Here is a 23680-nt window from a genome sequence, read left to right as displayed (position 1 = left end):
GTCGCGCGAAGAAGAGCGCAAATGTGCCTCGAGCTCCGCGTTGTACGAACGGCTCAAATGAAATCAAAGTTACATGGGCCCCACAATGATGTATTTATTATATCCATACCATTTATCCATTTTTCGTGACCATTTTAGAGCATTTGAAAAAAAAAAAAACATATCTAGAGCTCAAATGGCCCACACCAAAAATAGCAGCGAAGATAATGATTTTCACCGTTAAAAAATTCGTAGGGCCCACCATAACATTTATTTTCCATCTAATCTGTTAATAAGGTTAAAAATACATTGATGAAGAGGAAAAACAAATTTCATATTAATCCAAAACTTCCATGATCTCCTAGAGGGTTTCAATGGTAAACGTTCAATCCCCCACTGTTTTTTGCAGTGTGGTCCAACTGATCTTTAGATCTATCTTATTTTTCGGCTCAAGCCTTAAAATGAACTCTCCAAATGGATGGACAGTTTGGATATAACAGATACCTCATGGTTTGACCCACAGACCCAACCCAATCTGAACCATATCTAAACCGACCCGAGTTAGTTTCCTGACCGAGTCGGACTCGGTTCGGGTCAGGCCGACCATGCATCGAATCGGTTCGAGTCAGGTGTCCTGAATTTGGTCCCGGATCGGATCAAGCTAATATTTGTGTTTTCCCTTATGAACAGGTGTGATTGCAAATAAACACCATGGTGGGCTCTAGAACAGTTTCAACAGTCCCATCACTATCCCCATTATTTTGGGTGATGTGGTCCACTTTAGCTTTGGATCTACTTATTTTTTGGCTCAAACTTAAAATGTTCTAGCAAAGATCGACGGACAGAATGGATATAACAAATACATCATGGTGGGCCCCACAGAAGTTTGCTACATCATCCCACCACCTAAGTGAGCGCCACACCATGCAATCTGCATCCCTCTGAGGCATGTCTAGTTGGCCCACATAATGGATAGCTCAGATTTATATATATATATATATATATATGGCTCGTGTATAGTAGTTGCATGCGTAAGTACGGACGCAGATTTCCGGTGAAAGCCTCTCGGGGAGTTCCTCCGCTGGAACCTATGTGGGCCCACCTTGATGTTTGCGAGAAATCCAGGACATGAGGCCGAAATGAGAGGAATCCAGTACTCAAGTAGGCCGAAAACGTGAGGATTGAACTTCCACCCTTGAAATATTCGTGGGGCCTCGGAAGTTTTGAATCAAGTTAATATTTGTGCTTTCACTTCATCCCCGTAGGAATGACGTTACGAACGGTATGGATGGCATGTAAACACGTGTAGGTTTCAACCGTGGGAATTTCCCTACCCACCTTTTCCTTTAAGCCGCCCACTTCTTGGATCTGCTAACTTTTGGTCTCATGTCCTGAAATGAGCTCACAAAATGGATGGACGGGTGGATCTCTCACAAACATAACGGTGGGCGCCACCCAGGTTTCCAGGGCAGGAACTTTATGTGAAAGGCTTTCACATGAAATCCGCGTCCCATAAGTGCCTATTGTCATGCTCTGCGTGTTAACCTTTTCTGATACGACGAACGTACGATAGAATAACGGCTCTTTTATTAAGGGAATATATGCTTACTCTACCCTTTTGATGGAACCTCCTTTTTTTTCTACATTTGCTAAATACAGTGGTACATTTTCTTTCTACAATTGTACCATTATTTTTAATGATCCAGTGCTTTTAGATCAATGCAAGCGATAGCACTCCTAGTTGCATCTGTACCACTTCAACAATCTAATCGATTAATCTGGTCTGTCCATTATATTCATCCCACGTTTCATGCACTACATTGTAAAAGTTACAGTGGTTGGAAAATTCTAACCATCCGATCAACTGCCTACAAAATGAACGGTTGAATATTTCACGAGAAAAAAGCATATTAAACAATTTCAACCGCATTGGGCCATCATGGATTGCATGCTGTTTCAAAGAACTTTCATAGAAATCCTAACATACCATCCAAACATTCCATCCATGGCTGAGAAAACCAGTAGAAAAAAAGAAAAAAAAAGAAGGTGCTAATGGATGGATAGGATCATCTGATCAGTGCATCTTTTCAAACTGTAGCCAATGGATGTTGGCTCAAGCTAATAAAAGATCTGGATCAATCACTAGGACCATCGCATACGGATGCAACTAAGAGGGACACGGTTTGGCAAGTGTCCCCAGCACCAACCAGCTGGCCGGTGTCAAAACTATGTGGGCCCCACTATAATGTATTTGTTTTATCCATACGGTACATTCATTTTTACAGCTCATATTAGAACATGATAGACCAAAAATAGGCAGATCCAAATATTAGGTGGCCACAGCACATGAAACAGTGAGGATTGAATGCTTATCATTGAAAACTTTCTGGCAGCCCAGGGTCACAAAGACCGTGTGTCCTTAATGAATGAAGGTTAAACACATATATCAGCTTGATCCAAAACTCATGTGGCCTCAGAAGGTTTTCAATGATAAGCATTCAATCCCCTCTATTTTCTTGTGGTTTGGTCCACTTAAGATTTAAATATATCTTGATTTTGAACTCATGCGTAAGATGAGCTGACAAAATGGATGGAAAGGGTGGATAAAATACAAACATCACGGTGGGGTCCATATAGCTTTGACACCAGTCAGTTGGCTGGTATTCGGGTCACTAGATAAGCCGTGTCGGACTAAGAGCAATGGAAAGCCATCAAATTGTATATGTAAAATCCATTCCTTCCATCAAATCCAATCCTTAATTTTAGTTTCTAGAGCAAAATAAGAAGCTAGATCCACAACTCAAGTAGCCCACACCTATGGGAATATAAGCCATGATGGTGTTTATTTATTTATTTATTTTTCTCCTATCAGGCCCACATATCATGTGTAATTCACGGGAGGAAGAGGATGTGCATAATTTAGTTCAATCTAAAAGTTTTATGAGAAATTTTACATTATTTATGTCGAAATCATTTATCAAGCTAAAATTTCCATGGCTAAAATAAAAGTTCTCACACGATGGATGGAGTGGATTTACATCCAAAACACATGGTGGGCTTATATACTGTCAAGACGAAATGATGGTTACGAGACCAAATTAGTTGGGGCCCAAATCTTCTACAACACCTACTTAGGTAAGCCCTAAGTATACCCGAGCTTTGTGGGGCCCACCATTATCCATGTTGTATGTGTTTAATCAATGTGTCAAATCCATACAGTCTGACAGGTTCTACATTCAATTCCACAGCTGTGAAGCAAAATTGAAGCTTGGCCCACAACTTAAGTAAACCACACCAAACAATCAATGGGGATGGCATGTCCACCATAAGATTGTGTGTGGGGCCAAGGCGTGTATCTTTAATTTAAGCCATTGATTAGGTGTAATTCACCGAGGTGAAGTGAAGACACGTGGGAGGCACGGCATGAGCTCATAAGTTTTAAAAGCTTGTTTGGACAGCGAATTATAAAAGCTTCATCATTATGAGTTTATAGTGTCCGTTTAAACCAGTAGTTTACAGCACATTATTTGGTGGTCTAATGTATTGTCAGTAAAGAAGTTTGTAATTATTATAAATTTATAATTGATTATATTGAAAATCTCTCATCCATGTGTTAACGTCAATATATTTTTTTATTAATTTCTTATAAAGGATTGTTTGATTTTTAATTTACCTTGAGGAGTACAAATAAATAGCTCATGATGACTTTATCCATCTATTTGTTGAGATGGAAATTTGTAGGAGTACAAATAAATAGCTCATGATGACTTTATACATCTATTTGTTGAGATGGAAATTTGTTGTCAAAAAAGAACTTTTTCAGTTCTAATTTAAATTTGTAAATCCGACCATAATGTACGTGACTTATCCACTTGCCCATCTATTTGAGTTACACATTTTATAGGGCATGAACCAAAAATGAGGCAGATCTAAAACTCAAGTGAACCACACCTCAAGAAATAGTAGACCTAAAAATGTTGATTGTTGAAAATTGTTTCCTCCCTATGGTCCATAGTGATGTTTATTTGTCATCCAACCTGTTCATCAAGTCACACGGGTTCATGTATAATGGGTCGACAAAAATGTCTACTTTATCCAAAACTTTTGAGGTACCCATTGAGTTTTCAACAGTAGGCGTTCAATTCTCATTTTTTCCTATGGTGTGGTCCACCTGAGCTTTGGATCTACCTATTTCCTCACCTCATACAGTAAAATGATGGGGGCAGAAGAAATGGACAGTTTGGATAAGGCACAAAATCACGATGTGCCACACAATTTAAAATATTTCCTCCTTTTAAGTACATGACAAAATGATATCTAAGAGGGTGTTGTTGACATCGTCAAAGAACTCAGCCGCCACAATTACAAAAGTAAATAATTATTACCTATTCATTATGAACTATAATTAAAATTAAAAAATCAACAATCTCTAAAAGTATCATTATTGCATTTTTATTACAACTATTCCAACACAAAATTTCTATACTATAACAATTTATAACAGTGGTACTCCAATTTTTTCAATTTCACATTGTCCATGCATTTTTACCATAGTAAATTTTTATTGTCTGAACTTATTTATCTACTTCAACTAATGGACGTAGTGGATTTACATACATCACATGGTGGCCCTAGGGAGCTGTAGACAATGCTGGTCCCTTTTTCTAGTTGGGTGCCACCCCCACCAGGACCTACCTAGAGAGGAACAGTTGAGTGAGGGGCTTTGTGGGGCCCACCATAATGTATAAGTTTTACCCACTCCAAACATTTATTTTGATAGATCATTTATGGCATGAGCCTAAATAGGAGATAGATGAAAGGCTCATGTGGACCACATCATAAGAAGCCATGGGGATTGAACTCTTATGTTGAAAAATGAAAATGTTTATTTACCATCTAACTTATTCATGATGTCAGATGGTCTTCACTAAAGGAAATGTATGGGATCCAAAACTCTTGTTGCCCCCCAATAAATTTTCAACAGTAGAGCATGGTCCACTTGAGCTGTAGATAGGCCCCCTTTGGGATCATACCTCGAAATGAACTGTCAAAATAAATGAACAACATGAATAAATATACATCATGGTGGGCCCCACAAAACCCTTGATAGATGTCCATCCATTTTCTCAAATCATTTTAATGCATTAGCCCAAAAATGAGTCAGATCCAACGCACCTAATTGTTCTTGGTTCACGTAATGCACCAGCATTAAATGCAAAAGCTATATCTGGTATGGTCCGCTAGAGAGTTGGCTCCACCTCATTTTTGGGCTCATACCTTTAAATAATACTTAAAAAAAAAAGAAGAAAGAATGGATGGCGTGAATAAACATATACATCACGATGGGCCCCAAATGAGCCCCTGATCGGATCGGGCGGCTTATTGTCTGTGCAGGGTCGGACCCAATCCTCTTCGGGTCTGCGTCCCCCTCCAGGGAGAGGATTGGCTGGTGTACCACACACCACCGGCCTGGCTGGTGTCCCAACGTGGACAAGTTCTGTGAGTCCCATCATGAGATATGAGTTATATCCAAACCGTCCACCCATTTGGCAAGATCCTGGTAAACTTGATCCGAAAAATAAGACATCTAAAATGAAGTCAAACACACTGCAAAAAGCAGTTGAAACTGTTTTAGGTTATAGAAAATTTAGATCAATATGATATTTGTTTTTCCTCTTTATCTAGGTATGTGTGACCTTATAAACAAATTAGAGAAGAGATGTAAAGTAAATGTTACGGTAGGCCCTACAAATATTTTAACGGTGAGAATTATTATCACACTATTATCTGTGATGTGGTCCACTTGAGATTTGGTTACGAATCATTTTTGAAATCAAGATCTAAAATGATCTCCCGACAAATAAATGAACAAATGAACGGTGTGGATATGATAAATACGTCGTTGTGGGCCATGTAACATTAATTTACTTTGAACCGTTCGTACAACTCAGACCTCGTAGAGCGTCGGCGCTCGTCTTCGCACGACACGTACCCACACTATCTAGGTTGGTGATGTGTGCTACACTAGCAAATCCTCTCCCCCCTCGCTAAGCAACAAAATGACGAGGGTCAATGTCGGCATTCCGAAAATCAGACCGTACCATCACAATAAATGGACGCACGAACGCGATACTTTTGGTGGGGCCCAGCTATTGCACGAGTCAGATTACAGACACACGTTCCACCGACCCGGATAATGTGGGCATTTCCAAAAGTTAGTGGGATTTGGGTACTTCACCTGGAATCTAGGGTGACAGCTTTTAAGTTTCGGGAAGTGGGCGATCCGAGGAGCTGAAAGTTTCAATGACGAATATACCCCCAGCAGGCCCGCATTTTCACAAGAATAACCTTTTTGTTTTCTCAAATTCAACGGTACATATTCCAACGGAGAATCTCGTTCACAAAAGAGATGATTATGCACGGACGCGGATTGTGGTTCACCCCCCGCCGATGCCATGTGGGGCCCACTGCGACTTCCGTGCGACATCCCATCCGTCCATCAGTTTTGCCGTCTCGTGTTAAAGACGATTTGAAAACTAAAAAATGTGGGCCACTAAAGTTATGAATAAGGCTATCTTTGTCTTTTCAGGTCATCCCTGGGAAATAACCCCGTGAATAGTTTGAACGGTATATAAACATTAAGGTGGACTCGGTAGGATTTCAACGGTGGAAGCCTACTTTGGTGTATATTCATTAGATCCACGACGTCCATCCGTTTTGAAAGGTCATTTTAGCCTGTGATCCAAGAAATGAAGTAGATCCAAAACTCAAGTGGACTACACCACAAAAAATAATGGTGATTGACCATTAAAAGAATCTTGTGGACCACAAGTGTTGTGTATAAATCTGATATTTGTGTGGTCCCCTCATAGATGTCTTTGTGACCTTATCAACAGGTTGGAAGGCAAATAAGCATTCCAGTGGGCCCAAGAAGTTTTTAATGGTGTGTATTCAATCACCACTATTTCCTGTGGTATGGTCCACTTAAGATTTGGATCTTCTTCATTTTTAGGACAATGGGCTAAAATGAGCTTTCAAAATGGATGTACGGGTTGGATTTAAGTCACATGCATCACGGTAGGTCCACCACTTGATATTTGCATCCGCCTCATTTTTAGACGGAATGAATTTCTCAGGACATTGCAGTGGGCCCCACGGAGCTTCCTAAAGGCACCCACTAGGCAGGGTAACACAGGAAAGTCCGTCTTTCATATACAGAGGGCTGTATGCTAGCTTCCACGTACCGCCATTAGTTTCCGGGGGATTGTGTAGTGACGAGCTCACCAAGTTGTCCCGTGGTGTGGATTGTGGGTGGAGCCTACCGTGATGTATGTGCTTTATCCAAGCCGTCCATCCGTTTCTCCAGATAATTTTAGATCATTAGCCCGAAATATAAATATATACAAAGCTCACGTGGGTCACACCACAGAAAACAGTAGGGTAATGGCGATCCGCCACCATTTAAACCTTCTACAGGCCACGGTGATTTTTATATGTCATCCAACCTATCCATAAGGTCATATATAACTGTATGAAGGGAAAATACAAATATTAGCTTGATTCCAAACTTCCGTGGACCTTAAGAAGTTTTCAACGGTTAGTATTCAATTCCCACCTTTTCATATGGTGTGGTCCACTTAGATTTATTTAAGCTTCAACTTTCTACTCGTAACCTAAAAGAGAAATTTTCCACTGTACGACCCATTTATGACCCATTTACCCGTTGAAGCCCACCTCATTTTACCTTACTAGGATAAGCCCCAGCTGTACGGACGACTTGCCAAAGGTCGAAAGTGCCCCTGCTTTTTCCTTCAACCGGATCGGCTGGTGCTCGACTACGAGCGCTGACGCTCATCGATGTCCGAGTTGTACGAACGGTTCAAAAGATATCAAAGTTACATGGCCCCACAGTTATGTATTTATTATATCCACAGCGTTCATCCATATTTCGAGATCATTTCGGAGCATTATCAAAATAAAAAAAATAAAAATAAAATCATATCCAAAGATCAACTGGACCACACCACAAGGAGCAATGCAAAATTGATTTTCACAGTTGAAACTTTTGTAGGGCCCACCATAATATTTATTTTCCATCCAATCTATTCATAAGGTCACAAAGACCTGACGAAGAGGAAAAACATATTTCATAATGATCCAAAACTTCTGTTACCCCTAAAAGGGTTTCAAGGATAGATATGCAAAGCATAATGGTAATTTCCTAAGCTACGGTCAGACCCATGGCTACGGATTATAACCGTAGCCATATATAAAATAATCCATAACCTTAGAGGGTTGTCCGGGGTAGGCTTGCCGAACTAGCGGCTCCCGCGCCAGTTGCTGGCCTGTTCGGCGGGGCCACCCCGATCTGGTAGCAGGGTTGAAAATCGGGCGGGTTGGGTTAGGTTGGTGCTCAACCCTAACCCAACCCAAGGTTCCTATACCTCAACCCTAACCTAACCCAACCTAATCTCGAGTTGGGAGTTCTCAACCCAAGCCCAACCCAAGTGGTCTCGGTCAAGTTGATCAGGTTGGTCGAGTATATACTATGCTAATATTTTCGTTATTACATAGGTTTATTATATTTCAATATAGGACTTATTTTTTATATCTATAATTTTATTAATTATATATGTGATTATTCATGATAAAGAACTTCAATTTTTTCTTTAAAAAAATGAGCTAAAATATAAAACAATTACTCCTTTAAAAGTCATGTAACATAGCACGAAGTTTATTTGGGAGAGAAATCTTGCATATTTTGTTAGTTTAAGTCTTTGGAAATGACGTGGACAAATGAGACTCGACATCACTAGTGTGTCTTCGACACAAACGATCCACATTCAATTATAATTTATAAGTAACTTATATATTGATCGGGTTCGGGTTCGGGTTGGGTTGGGTCGGGCAACCCGAGACCTCAACTTGAGCCCAACCCAAGTTTTATCGGGTTGGTGTTTGTATAGCCCAAGCTTAAGATCGGACCCGAAATATCCTGCCCGAGCCCAACCCAATGTCGGGTTGGTCACGGGTCAGTCGGGTTGAACCTGCCCAACTTTCAACCCTATCTGGCAGTCGCTATGGCTACGGATTGTAGCTACGAATTATAACCGTAGCCATAGACAGACCACCGTGACAATAGTCTATCCATTTTAATTTTTAATTTTTTTATATGGAGAATTTTTTTCTACCTACAATTTTCTCTGACACATATTTATATGTGTATATATATAAGCATATAATTTTTTTTTTCTCTCTTTTTTTCATTTCTTTCTTTATTCATTTAACAAGAATATCTTTTAAACCAAAATTAGTTACTTGATATACCCTATATGATTTTGGGGTAAGAGAAGCTACTTTAGCCAACCAACCTGATTATTTTCCAAGATTCCATCAAGTTGATGGTCGAAAATCCATTTCATTAACTTCGCGGTCAATTTCAATCATTTCACGGTCAATTTCATTCATTTCATTTACTTCATGATCAATTCCATGCATTTCATGGTCAATCCCGATGATTCCCCTTCACTTTGCGGCTAATTCCATGCATTTCATGGTCAATTCCCTTCACTTCACGGCCAATTCCACGCATTTCATGGTCAATTCCCTTCCCTTCACGGCTCATCTAGGTCTGACCTTATGAACACGGTAGATGGAAAATATACTACATGGTAGGCCCTAGGACGGTTTCAACGGTGGGTATCATTTTCCTACTTTTCCTATTGTGTGGTCCACTTGAGCTTTGGATGTGCCTCATTTTTGGCTCATGCCCTAAAATAATATGAAGAAACAGACAGATGGTGTGGATAAAATATACATAATGGTGGGCCCAGCATAATTAGGTCATGGGATATGGAGGCACCACCCCCATCCACATGCAGACTGCCACCTGGCGTCACAAATATCTCCCACATTTTAGCAGAACATTTATTAAAGGTGCTTGGGTTGATATGATTTTAGCTAACATTGACATTAGTGGACCCCATTTAATTAGAACAAGACTAGACAATGATGGTGATGGTGATGGTGATGAGGATTTACTTATTGAGGGTGGGATTTGGTTGTACCAGATATCACGAAATCTTACCATATCTTACACCAAATTAGAATGTTAATCATGAAATTTTGATGATATTAGGTGCAACCAAATGCACCCTAATAATGATTGTGGTGATAAAATAATGCAATATATTCAAAGTTTCAGTAGTTTTAAATATTTTCAAAATTTTCAAAATAAATTAATTCATTTTTGCATATTTTCAAAATTTACATTTATTTATATTTTATAATTTTTCTATTTCTATTCTTTTTTCGATAGAAAAATGCAAAATTTTGAAAATCTCCTGAAAATTTCTCAGGCCGAAATATTTCATAGAAGATATGTAATTGTGGGCTCACATGGAACACGAGCGTGAGGTATTTATTAGCTTTCCATCAGGTAGATAGGGCTGTCAACGGGCTGGGCCTGGTGTTGCCATCGGCCAGGATTTTAAATTGATTGGGCTGGGCCTAATCGGTCGGGCCGGCTCAAAATTTTGATTTTGCCTGATTTGAGTCTGGCCCATTGACAGCCTTACAGGTAGGTAACTCTTGAGTCTTTGGGCTAGCCTTGTGGTGGGCCATGGGCCCACTTTAATGATGTATTATATATCCACGCTGTCCATCCTTTTTGCCAGCGAAGTTTAGTGGGTTTTCCTAAAAATTAAGCAGATCCAAATCTCAGGTGGACCACACCACAGGAAACAGTGGTGATTGAATGACCACCATTAAAAACTTCCTAGGGCCCACAGTAATGCACATCGTAATGTTTTCTTTCCATCCAACCCGTTGATGAGGTCAACCTGACCTGGATGAAGGAAAAATACAAAAATACCAACCTGATCTAAAACCTTTGTGGCCCACAAAAATATTTTAATGGTTATTCACCACTGTTTCCATTGGTGTGGTCCAGTTGAGATTTGGATCTGCTTAAAGTTTTGTATCATCTCCTAAAATGATATGGAAAAACAGATGGAAGGAGTGGATATACAAAAAAATTCATCAAGGTGGGCCCCACACGGTAACGGTAACACCCAGCAACTAATCTTCTCGCGTGGACGACGGTGTACAAAGTAAGCCCACGGAAAATGATATTCTGACCGTCCATTTGTTTCGTTTGGTTTTAAGACGCCGCACACTTATTCCATGTTAGCACTTGTTCCACACGTGTGTAAAGTGCTGATCTGTGTACATGTATAGCAAGATGTGGCACGTATAAAATATCCTATCAGAGCAAAAGGTGGGCCTGATCAACTGGTCTGAAAATCAGGCCAATCAATATTGGCACACGTGTAGCCCACCTCATGCAAAGCTCAAATATTGCACGCTTGTTGGCCACGTACCCAGTCTCGAGCTGAGTCGTGGCTCACCCGAGTTGGGGTGAACCGGCATGAGTAGCCGAGCCAGGGGTGATTCGTGGTTCCCAATCGGATCTGGTCAGTGGGCCCCATCAGGACCATAAGCCCAACTGCTTGGTTGAAAACAGGCACATTTTAAATTGTATTTTCGGCCCATTGTGCGAGAACGGCCCTACATTAATCCTGATCGTTAAATGGGCTAATCTTTGGCGAATAGGTTAGAGGGAAACGAATCTCCAGGTGAGGCTGGCCCATCTAGATCAAGCCAATTTATGGGTGTCATCTGCTGGTCTAGGCTTTTGATTGGTGGACCACGGATAATTGATCAAGTCAAAAGGGAAAAAAAGCTATATTTGAAAATGGCCAAAGAATGGATGGTGAGGATCTTCCCCTGGGCATTTCGAATTGAAACAGGACTGATTCTCTGAGGATTACAAGTCCTGATTCTCTGAGAAATCCAATGCTTTTAATATGTAATCCAAAGAAAATATGGGGTTCTGTAAGGGATGTATGGTCTGTGTTAGATAGGGCTCTCAATGGGCTGGGCTGGCCCATTGGGATTTTGGGTCGGGCCTGCCTTTAATTAGGCTTGGGGTGGATTAAAGGTCCAACGACTGCGCTCATGCTTAAAATTCACGCCCATTTCTCAATTAGGCTGATTTGGTCCATTAGTGTCTGTGAGGCCAATTTCGTAATATACACAATATGTAAAAATAACTCTCCCGTCCAATCATCGTGGATTGGATTGGACTCCTCTGCCAACCGACCAACCAAATTGACATCCATTCGCAACCTTCATGAGCTAGGTTTTTTTTTTATTAAAAGAAAAAAAGAAAAATAAAGAGTGATAGGCCTAGACAATGATGGGCTTAGACACGGCCCATGCCTTCGACCGCTAGAAAGAATACACACACATGCATGTACACACACTTGTACTACTATTTTCTATACCAGCAATGTCATCTCCGGTAACTATCATGCCATTAATATATATAAAGAAGTTGAAATTGCGTGATTATCTAATACAATACCATAATGCGGAAGCTTACTGAGCTTAAAATTATAGTTGAGTTCTAGAGGGGTGAATAAGACATTTTAAAATTATTTATCAATTCATACAAATTAATTCACAAAGTAAATTAAGTCTAAGCTCATAGACAATAAAAGATGCAACTAATTGAGTAAATTGGTCTATGGGGTGAGATGGCTATATCTAGTGTGTTTCATACATTATGCGTTGGTTTTGATTGTTTAACGTAGTCTGGGTATAAAGTTAATATTGTATTTAGAACTCTATTAAAATCACGACTTACAGTTGCACCAGACCTCACGAAGTAATGGCCGACTACCTGATTATGGACATTGTATCCAATAATATGGAGGAGCACTACCAATTGTTATTCCATAGTCACATGTTTCGCATCGGATAGTGCATTTCTGTTGCGGAGGATAAAGCATATGGTAAGGAATGTCACTTTACTTATTCTTAACTGAGAAATGCAATCTAACTCATTGGCTCTAATTTTCCATTAATGATTTGTTCCCATTCATGATCTGCGTGTCTGGGGGGTTTAAAATTAAATAATTTCTACAGTATTCTCTAGCGGCCATAGCTACCATTGCTGTAGCAATCATAACTAAAAAAAATTATCAATTCCGCTTTCATCCATCCACGATCCATCTGATAATGTTATTGGGTTCAGATTAGAAGAACAATTGGAACTTTAAGAAAGGATTAACACATATCAATTGGTTAATCCCAAACCTATTATAGTCTTATATAAAATGATATTATGATTATTCCGGTTCTGGTCACACTATACCTGGTCACCTGAAAATATATTCGCAATTCAGAACTAACAGTTAGAGTGGTATTACAAGTTTACTCTACCATTATAGAACTAAAATCCATTGATAACGTAATTGACTACATACATGTATTCGAATGAAAGGTTACTACAAGAATTAAATCGTATTGGATGGAACATAACATTAAATTAAATATAATTCTATTTGTTTTCAAATAATACATTCGGCATGAATGTCATTCCCATAATCTACATCTGTCACCTCCACTGGTTCAAACCCACATCTATTGAATGATATGAACAATGACGACGAACCCAAATCAATCTACACAATCTATCCAAAGAACATGATGGGTTGCACCTGGACCCACGGTTGAATTAATCCCCACCGTCCATCCAAAAATCATTATGGTACCTGGATCCACAGATGAATCAATCCATACCATCCAAACAAAAAACCCATGCTTTTTTGTTCAGACAAAGTTATCAAAATGTCCACAAAAGTATAGACGATGTAATCATAGGCATACCACACAACACCAATGACGGTAGACCGAGTTTCCCCATTACTTTCTATGTTGTGGTCTACTACGTCAGCCAATTTGGAAGAATTTCATTGCAAAATGTATAATCTGTAATATAAAAAGTGGATGGATGGTGTGTATTTCTCCTATAATTGCTGGAAGAGCTTTACTGTTGGGATGGACATGAATTGTCTTCCAATGCTTGAGAGATGTGTATTGGACTCGATGTTCGGCTTCGATCGACAAGGTATACAACTCCTCATGAGGCCAAAAAGTTATGTCTAGTACTCATGTCCCTACAAGGAAGTGTCGGAAGGCAAGGGCCACCTTCTTCCTAAAACAACCTTCGCCTACAAACGGCTGTATTATCATAATTGTTATTCCATATTCAAAATCTGAATATAGAAATAAAAAAAATTACTTAGCATCCGATTATTTTAGCAAATGAAGCATTTCTTATCATGAATGACAGAGGTAATCATGCCCGTTTAAGAGGACATAGATATGGATACACGCTTGGATTTCTAAGACACAACTGATATGGAACAATGATGGAATAGTGTCTCACCTAACCTCCATTGCCTTCGACAGTCAGTGATTCCAGCACTGCTAACAAAATGCAAACGAAATTTCAAGGATTACGATGGGCATTCGTTAAATTAAAACATCATATGCTGATGTGCGAGGGCATAAACGAAAGGAATTTCATCTTCTGGTAGGAAGGGAGATACCGATTACCACTTACCAGAGAGTTGAGCAGTATTACAGAAATAATCACTGCAAAAGATCACGGCAAATCAAGTGTAACTGCACCTTGATTCACTGCCATAAAATTATTTACTTTCCATATATATCTCATTAATACATTTCCTTGTTTATAGTTTCCTATAAATCCGATTCTATAGACATTAGATAGCTATAAACAGATCCTCAACAATTGTACAGTTATTGATATAAATATACATCATCTCTCACTGTATTCTACATGAGAGTTTCCAGCATTCTTGTTTATCTTTTATGGTATCAGAGCCTAACATAACCTCCGTTTCTTTCCCGCTCCACCAATATGGCCTCATCTCCTTCGAACTTGGTTACTCCCATAAACATTCATAGCCTCATCACAGTTAAGCTCACCAAGGACTATTACCTTCTCTGGAAAACTCAGATCGTCCCCTACCTACGTGGTCAGCGCCTATTTGGGTTCGTTGATGGAACCATCTCTAGTCCTAGCCCCACTATTCCCAATCCTGAAGCAACAACCACCCAAACCACTCCCATTGAAATACCAAATCCCAAATACAGTACCTGGTATGATCAAGATCAGGTTGTTCTAAGTGCCCTGGTTGCTTCCTTATTCGAGAATATCCTAGCACAAATGGTCGGCCTCACAACTTCAAGAGAAGTCTGGGTCACCCTTAAGAGAATGTTCGCCTCTCACTCTTAACACCCCCAAATATAGGGTTGTGATGTAGTAATAAACTCGGTAAGACCGAGGTCGAATCCCAAGGGACTGATACCTGTACGTTATCTGAAACCAAGTAGAACTAGAACTAGACTAAGATGTGACCTAAACCAAATAGAATTTAAGGAATAATTTGTGGAAAAATTATCTAATAACTTAAGGAATTCAAATGAAGGAAACTAGGGATTCAGAGGATCCACTTGTAGGGATCAGGGAGATCTTATGCCTGCATTAAGAATTATTGAATTTAAACTGAACTTACTTGATCTGGTTTTCAAGAGATCAAAGGTATATGAATTAGAATGGATTCCATCATCTAACAATGCCCAGGAGACAAAGCAAACAACAGGATTAAACTAATTACTAACCAATCAATAGTGCATGAAAGTTTAGGAAGGGTACCATCATCCTACCATGCCCAGGAGACGATGGTGAACAACAGGGCTCCCTGACGTGATAAAAAAAGGAAAAGGAAATATTCAAAACCATTGCAGGCCCATTGTAATTTCAGTCACAATAGACCATTAAAGACTAAAAAAAAACATTCTTTCAATAATCAACACAAATCAAATTCAGTTCATGAATTTAAATGAAAAGCATGAAATAGTATCTCCCATCTCGCTACAGGCTTCACCTCGTAGCCCTAGCTAAGAGGTTTAGCTTAGCATGATCATGCTAGAACCAAAGGAAAAAACATCAAAGGAAAGAAATAAATAAAAGGAAAAGAAGGAAACAAAAACCCACGGCTGCCTCTTTCTCTCTCTCCCTTGCAATCGTCCAAGCCGAGCACAATCTTCCTCCCCATTCCTTCTTTTCTCTCTCTCTCTCCTTTATCATAGTGGTGAGGTCGGCTGCAAGTGCATAAGGGTTACTGGAGTCCTGGTGAAAATCGGACGTCGTGCAAAGCTTTTACGCAGACAGGCCGCGCACACAACACCTTTCGCAGCGAAAGGCAACGCCGAAGACTCCTTTTCCCTGCTTTCTTTTCAAAGGATTTCCAAAGAATTAACAATCTTTGGGACGATTTTCGACGGCCTACACGATGAACGGATCAGATCTTTTCATCGGCCAGTCCTGGTGGCCCACCTAGGTCGGCGCAAAAACAAGGCCTGCGTATTCGTTACGCTATGACGATGGTGGGGTCCACACTCAGATTCAAATGAGAAATCCAAGCCGTCCATCGGATTTCTCTCGAAATTTCGGTTAGGAAGTGGTTTCTGTCGTCCGTTGGTGCGACCCACTTGATCAATCTTACAACCGTTCAACCTGCCTTAAAATGTTTGAGACGCCATTGTCGCTGGTATTTTGAAACTCTTCCACCTAGGCCTTGGTAATATGGACCGTATAATTCTGATGGACGGTCCGGATCAAATCATCGCATCACGGTGGTGGGCCACAACAATCATGCGCAACCTCTGTTCGTAGGCAGAAAATACGGCAGTTGCCGTTTATGAAATAAGCTCGGTCAGCGCGCGTTTTGACTGCGTTATTGGTATGGTGTAACGCAAGTGAACGTGCTCTGTGTGCACGCCAATCACATAAAGTGGGTCCCTTGATGTTTCTATAAAATCCACACCGACCATCTGCTTATCCATCTCATTTTAAGCGTTGAACCCAAACTTGACGCAGATCCAAACATCAGGTGGGCCTTAAATTGTTGATGTGTGGGCTAATATGTCCGTTGGGCCACTTCTACAATGATCCGATGGCTGAAATTTGATACGTACGGTTAATTTATGGCCCTCAGACCATGTATGAAGTTTCGAGCCGAACGGATATTGGAAACCTTGAAATCTTGTATTCTGCGCCAGTTTTGGGCCTCTTTAACGTGAACATCTTTATTTCCTCGGATCCCTGGTGTGTAAATCTATAGATCTTGGTTCCCTGGAGTTCGTCCCTTGCCTTGGTGCATTCTGAACGTTAAATCCGTGCTTTTAATACCCTTTCCCAGTCTAGGCTCGTAAATACGCCCTGCATCACAAACATGATTGAATCAGCCATTAAACGGAATTATGCTTGTAGATCCAAGTAATAACTGGGGTCTAATGTGCAATATTTGACCCTCAACATTTGTCAATATTCATTGAACGCATATGGATATTGTTATGGATGTAGTGTGAATGTTGAATGGACAACTACATAGGGCCGAGTGATTTTTGCAGAATAATCCAGATATGAGAATTCTCAGATTCATGAAGGTTGGGCCTTAAGTCTACGATTCATGATTGTTGGCATTACTTTCTCCCGAAATCAAGCTCACAGTAAACTTCATAATCAAGTTCAAATATTAATCCCTTAATTAGAACAATTCCAAACATTGAATTCCATGGATGTATAGTCTAATCTCGACTTATCGACATTAAGATTCACCTCTCTATTTAAAGATATTATCGATAACCAATAAGAAAATTCACGATAACCGAACTTTGCCTTACACATTATCTTTTTATTCTTTTAATTTTAGATTTTTTTTTTTATTTTTTTATTTTTTTTTATTTTTTTATTTTTTATTTTTTTTATATAACGCTAAGAAGGGGAATTGAATCCTCACCTATAGGGAGCAAACCTATGGTAAAGACTGTACACCCAACTTTTTCTCATATCATTCATAAGGAATTAAATCTACACCTATAGGGAGCAAACCTATGGTGTAGACCATTCCCCAATCCTTTCAATTTTCTCAGGCGGGTTCCTTTCATGCTTAGTGAGTACCAAGTAAATCTTTCAATATCAATCTGAAACCTTAATGTGAAAGCGAGATGTGACATGCGAGATCATAACTCAATCAATGCTTAAAACTTCTAATTCCGGATTAACAATTCAAAATTAACTGTGAAATCTACAGATATTGAATCCAAGCGTCTTAAATTACCAACATCGCGTATCTTGAAGTTCCAAGCCCTAGATGGTCATCAAAATCACTTCGAATTTATAAGAAAGTCCAGAAAAATTAAAAATTTTCACAATTTTTTCTCAAGACCAAGAAAATGCTGATTAGGTCACCTAATCTCCCAATCTCCCACCCCCAACCTAAAATCTACATTGTCCTCAATGTAAAAGATATGAGCGTGCAATGCACATGAGACAATGAAAATATAAGAGGAGTGATGGAAAGATAGTACCTGGACGAAAGAATTAAGAGGCTTTCCAAAGATATCTACGTAAGAGCGGGTCAGCACAAGAGAGAAACCAACATAAGTAAAATAAAATAACAAAAATAAAATCCTACCTATACCACTTTCGTAGGTGCTCTCGATTGCATTTAGCGTATGCAACAAGCCTTTAAACCCCTAGGTTGCCCCTAGTGGACGAGTTGTAGTCTCATGAGGGTTTGTAGTAATGTTACCCACAAACATTGAACTAACTAATGAAAAAAAAATGAAATGAAATGAAAAGCTGGGCTGCCTCCCAGGAGAGCTAAGTTTACCGTTTTCAGCCAGACAAATAAAGCAACTACCCTAGTCCTATGAAAGCAATAAACCTACCTATACCTTCATCAGACTAGGAGATCAATCCTGGTACACAGGAGCAGTCAGGGTCATGGACATGTCCTCTGAATCAAATTTCTCGACAAATGGTTCCAATCGATGTCCATTGACTTTAAACTCCTTGTCATTGTCGGGATCTCTAATTTCAACGGCCCCATGAGGAAAAACAGTAACAACAATGTAAGGGCCGGTCCAACGAGATCGAAGCTTACTCGGAAAGAGATGTAATCGAGAATTGTACAAAAGGACCTTTTGACCAGGCGTGAATGATTTTCGCAAAATGTGTTGGTCATGAAATGCTTTCATCTTGTCCTTGTAAATTCTCGAATTATCGTACGTATCATTCCGGATTTCCTCCAGTTCATTCAATTGAAGTTTGCGTAGTGAGTCAGCATTGTCCAGATTGAAATTAAGATTTTTGATCGCCCAGTACGCTTTATGATCCAACTCTACAGGCAAGTGACAAGCTTTCCCATAAACAAGTTTAAAGGGAGACATTCCAATAGGGGTTTTAAAAGCAGTACGGTATACCCATAAGGCATCAGTCAATCGGATTGACCAATCCTTACGATCGGGGTTAACCGTTTTCTCATGTTTAATTTTCCTATTAGAAATCTCGCTTGCCCACTTGTCTGTGGGTGGTATGGGGTGCTCACCTATGAGAGATACCGTATTTCTTCATTAAGCTCTCAAATGGTTTATTACAAAAGTGTGAGCCCCCATCACTAATGATGGCTCGAGGCGTTAGAATCGAGAAAGGATGTTTTCTTTTAGGAATGTAATGACCGTGCGATGGTCATTAGTTCGACACGGAATCGCTTCGACCCATTTAGTGACATAATCTACGAGCAAAATATACTAGATTTCCAAATGATTAGGGGAATGGTCCCATGAAATCGATGCCCCAACAATCAAATGCTTGATGATAAGGATGAGATTCAAAGGTATCATATTTCGACAGGACAATGTCCCAATTTTCGACAACGCTCACAAGCTTTGCAAAACTCATGAGTGTCCCTAAAAATAGTGGGCGATAAAAGCCACACTGCAGAATCTTGGTCGTGGTCTTTTTAGCGAGAAAAGTGACCACCACGAGGCTGTGAGTGACAGAGGAGATGACGCTCGATGCTCATCGTCAGTACACATCTCCTTAGGATTTGGTGCCGGACAATATTTAAATAAATAAGGATCATCCAGAAAAAGTTGCGCACCTCGGTGAAGAATTTCTTCTTATCTTGCGCGATCCATTGTGTCGGTATGGCACTGTAGCAAGATAATTAGCAATATCGGCGAACCAAGGTGAATGGGAGGCTTACAGTTGTTCATCGGGGAACATGTCGTTGATATGGGTCGTCTCAAGGGAATCGGAGGTATTAAGGCGAGACGGGATGATCGGCCACTACGTTCTCTACTCCCTTTTTATCTTTAATTTTCAAATCAAATTCTTGGAGTAGAAGGATCCATCGTATCGGCGGGGCTTAGAATCATTCTTAGAAAGAAGATACTTAAGTGCCGCATGATCTGTAGATAATGATCTTGGATCCGATCAAGCAGGACCTAAATTTATCCAGCGAACACTACGGCTAGGAGTTCCTTTTCCGTAGTCGAGTAGTTCACTTGGGCGAATTTAAAGTTCTACTTGCGTAATGAATGACGTAGGGCCTCTTATCTTTTCTGGCCTAGGACCACCCCAAGAGCATAATCAGAAGTGTCACACATAAGCTCAAAAGGAAGGCTCCAGTCGGGTGGCTGCATGATAGGTGCAGTGGTTAACGTGCCCTTAAGCTTGGTGAAAGCTTCCTGGCATTGCTCAGTTCACTCGTATAGAGCATCCTTTTGAAGAAGATTACATAAATGACGAGAGAGGAGACTAAAGTCCTTTATGAATCGCCTGTAAAATCCTTCGTGTTCTAAGAAGGATCGCACGTCTCTGATGTTCTTGGGTGGAGGTAGGTTAGAGATAAGATCGACTTTTTCCATATCTACCTCGATTCCCTTGGACGAGATGATATGCCCAAGGACAATTTCCTTCTGAACCATGAAATGACACTTCTCCCAATTAAGTACCAAGTTCTTTTCTTCACATCTTTTCAGCACACATTTAAGACTTTCCAAGCACTTGCTGAAAGATGGACCGTAAACAGAGAAATCGTCCATGAAGACCTCTAGATATTGCCCCACCATATCAGAAAAGATACTAAGCATACATCGCTGAAAGGTGGCAGGGGCATTACATAGTCCAAATGGCATCCTTCGGTAGGCAAAGGTGCTGTAGGGACATGTAAATGTGGTCTTTTCCTGGTCTTCAGGGGCTATCTCTATCTGGTTGTAGCCCGAATACCCGTCAAGGAAACTGTAATAGGAATGACCAGCTAACCTTTCCAGGATCTGATCAATGAATGGTAAAGGAAAGTGGTCTTTCCTCGTGACGGTATTCAACTTCTTGTAGTCAATGCACATTCTCCAACCAGTAGTGACTCTAGTTGGCACGAGTTCATTATTAGCATTGGCTACGATGGTGATTCCGGACTTCTTAGGGACCACTTGAGTTGGACTCACCCATTGACTATCAGATATAGGGTATATGATACCCACGTCCAATAGTTTAAGAATCTCGGCCTTAACCACGTCCTTCATGTTTGGATTTAGTCTACGTTGTGGTTGCCGAGTGGTTTTTGCATTATCCTCAAGATATATGCGGTGAGTACAAATCGAGGGATTGATTCCCTTGAGGTCCGCTATCGTCCATCCCAGGGCTCCTTTATGCTCAATGAGAGTAGATATGAGCATACTCTCCTGTTCTTTCTCCAGGTGGGCAGAGATCACCACCGGGTATGTCTCATCTTGACCTAAATAGGCATATTTCAAATCAGAGGGTAAAGGTTTTAGGTCAAGCTTCGGCGGCTTGAGGTTAGACGGTAGAGGCACTACATCGGTTTGTGGCAATTCTTCAAATTGTGGCCTCCACCGGTTAACTTCAAGTACCGGTGCAGTATCAAGCAAGGCACACGTCTCCCTAATCATGTCATCATCAAAATCATGGGAGTGGGCCAGACACGTCTCTAGAGAGTCAGAGGATAAGGTTAGAGGTGTCGTATCTTCCACTAAAGAGTCAATCATGTTAATGTCGTGGAAATCGTCATCCTCCTCTAAGTTTCTGCCGTTATTGAAAAAGATATTTGACTCCAATGTCATATTCCCAAAAGACATAGTCATGACACCATTCCTGCAATTGATAATTGCATTTGAAGTGGCAAGGAATGGGCGGCCAAGAATGACGGGGATCTGAGTGCTTATGTTATTGATGGGTTCGGTGTCCAGGATGATAAAATCTACAGGGTAGTAAAATCTATCAACTTGGACCAACACATCCTCAATTATCCCTCTTGGTACACGAACAGAGCGATCAGCAAGTTGTAGTGTGGTTAGGGTGGGTTTTAATTCACCCAAACCTAACTGTTTGTATACCGCGTAGGGAATCAGATTGACGCTCGCTCCTAAGTCAAGAAGTGCATGATCAATTCGATGGTCCCCGATTACACATGATATGGTTGGGCTACCGGGATCCTTGAATTTCTGTGGCACGTCTTGCTTTAGGATGACACTCACTTTCTCAGTCAAGAAGATCTTCTTTTGAATACTCTGCCGTCGTTTGGTCGTGCATAGGTCTTTCAGGAATTTGGCATATGAAGGTATCTGTTTCACTACATCAAGTAGAGGAATGTTGACTTTCACTTGTTTCAACACCTCTAGGATATCCTGAGAGTTAGAGAGAGGTTTTGGTGAAACTAACCGTTGGGGGAACGGAGCAACTGGCTTCTCTAGAAGTTCTGGTTCTAATTTTTATGGGGCATCACTAGATCCATCATTGTTATCCTCTTCTGGTTCTTGAGGCTTTTCGGGCCTAACCGGAAGAGTTTTATTAATGATCTTTCCACTCCTAAGAGTGGTGATGGATTTAGCGTGCCCCATCTGATTTGAAGAGCTGGGATCATAATCTCGTTCTGCGGTTTAGGATTGGGGAGAGGTTGTGCAGGAAGCATCCCCTTTTCTATAACCGTCATACGAGACTCTATCTTTTGCATAAAATCTGTAATTTTCCGTATTGCCTGAGCCAGCTCTTGTATGGAATTTTGAACCGATTCCTCTTGAGGTTTCACTTGATTTGAATTTTGATTGAAGAAACCTTGAGGAGTAGCCGTTTGTCCATTCCTCCAACTAAAGTTTGGATGATTTTTCTATCCAGAATTGTACGTATTGGAGTTAGGTCCAGTAAAAGGTTTTTGATAGTTGTTTACGGCATTAGCTTGTCCATTCAACACTCCTCGAAAGGCGGGTATTGTAGGACAATTTTCAGTTGTATGAATGTTGCAATCACAGATGCCGCAAACAATTTCATTCACCTTATCCTTCTTTCCTTCCATGGCCTCAACTTTCCTTATGAGCGTAGTCACTTTATACTTGAGATCATCCTCTTATTTCAAGAGATATAATCCACCTTTTTCCTTTAATTGAGTCAGCCTAGACGTGGTGTTCGACTTTGGGTAATAGTCCCATGATTGTGTTTTTTAGCAAGACTATCGAGGTAATCTCATACCTTGTCAATATTTTTATTAATGAACTCTCCATTACACATTGTCTACCATTTGGCGTATGGAAGATGTCAGTCCATCGTAGAAGAAATTTGTAATGCACCACGTTTCAAATCAGTGTTGTGGGCATGAACTGACCAAATCTTTGAATCTTTCCCAACATTGGAAGAATGTTTCATCTTCCTTTTGGGCAAAGTTTATGATTGCTTTTCTGAGGGTAATCGTTTTATGATGTGGGAAGAATTTTTTTATGAATTCCCTCCGCATGTCGTTCCATGTGCCAATGGATCTAAGACGCAGTGAATGTAACCACGTCTTAGCCTTCTCTTTTAAGGAAAAAGGAAAGAGTTTCAGCCTGATTGTATCCTCACATACATTAGGAAAATATAATGTAGCTATAATCTCATCGAACTCTTTCAAATGTAAATATG

The 23680-nt window shown here is 40.3% G+C and overlaps 1 non-coding gene across 1 annotated transcript; it reads left to right on the top strand.

Moving 5' to 3' along the window:
• Window positions 1-23361: 23361 nt before the first annotated feature.
• On the top strand, window positions 23362-23468 carry LOC131228339 (small nucleolar RNA R71). The gene has a single exon (XR_009162845.1). It is a non-coding gene; the product is annotated as a small nucleolar RNA R71 (small nucleolar RNA).
• Window positions 23469-23680: the final 212 nt, after the last annotated feature.

The sequence above is a fragment of the Magnolia sinica genome, chromosome 15 (genome assembly GCF_029962835.1).
Source record: "Magnolia sinica isolate HGM2019 chromosome 15, MsV1, whole genome shotgun sequence".
NCBI lineage: Eukaryota > Viridiplantae > Streptophyta > Magnoliopsida > Magnoliales > Magnoliaceae > Magnolia > Magnolia sinica.
The sequence above is the reverse complement of the archived record's forward strand: the minus strand, read 5'-3'. Positions and strand labels throughout refer to the sequence as shown.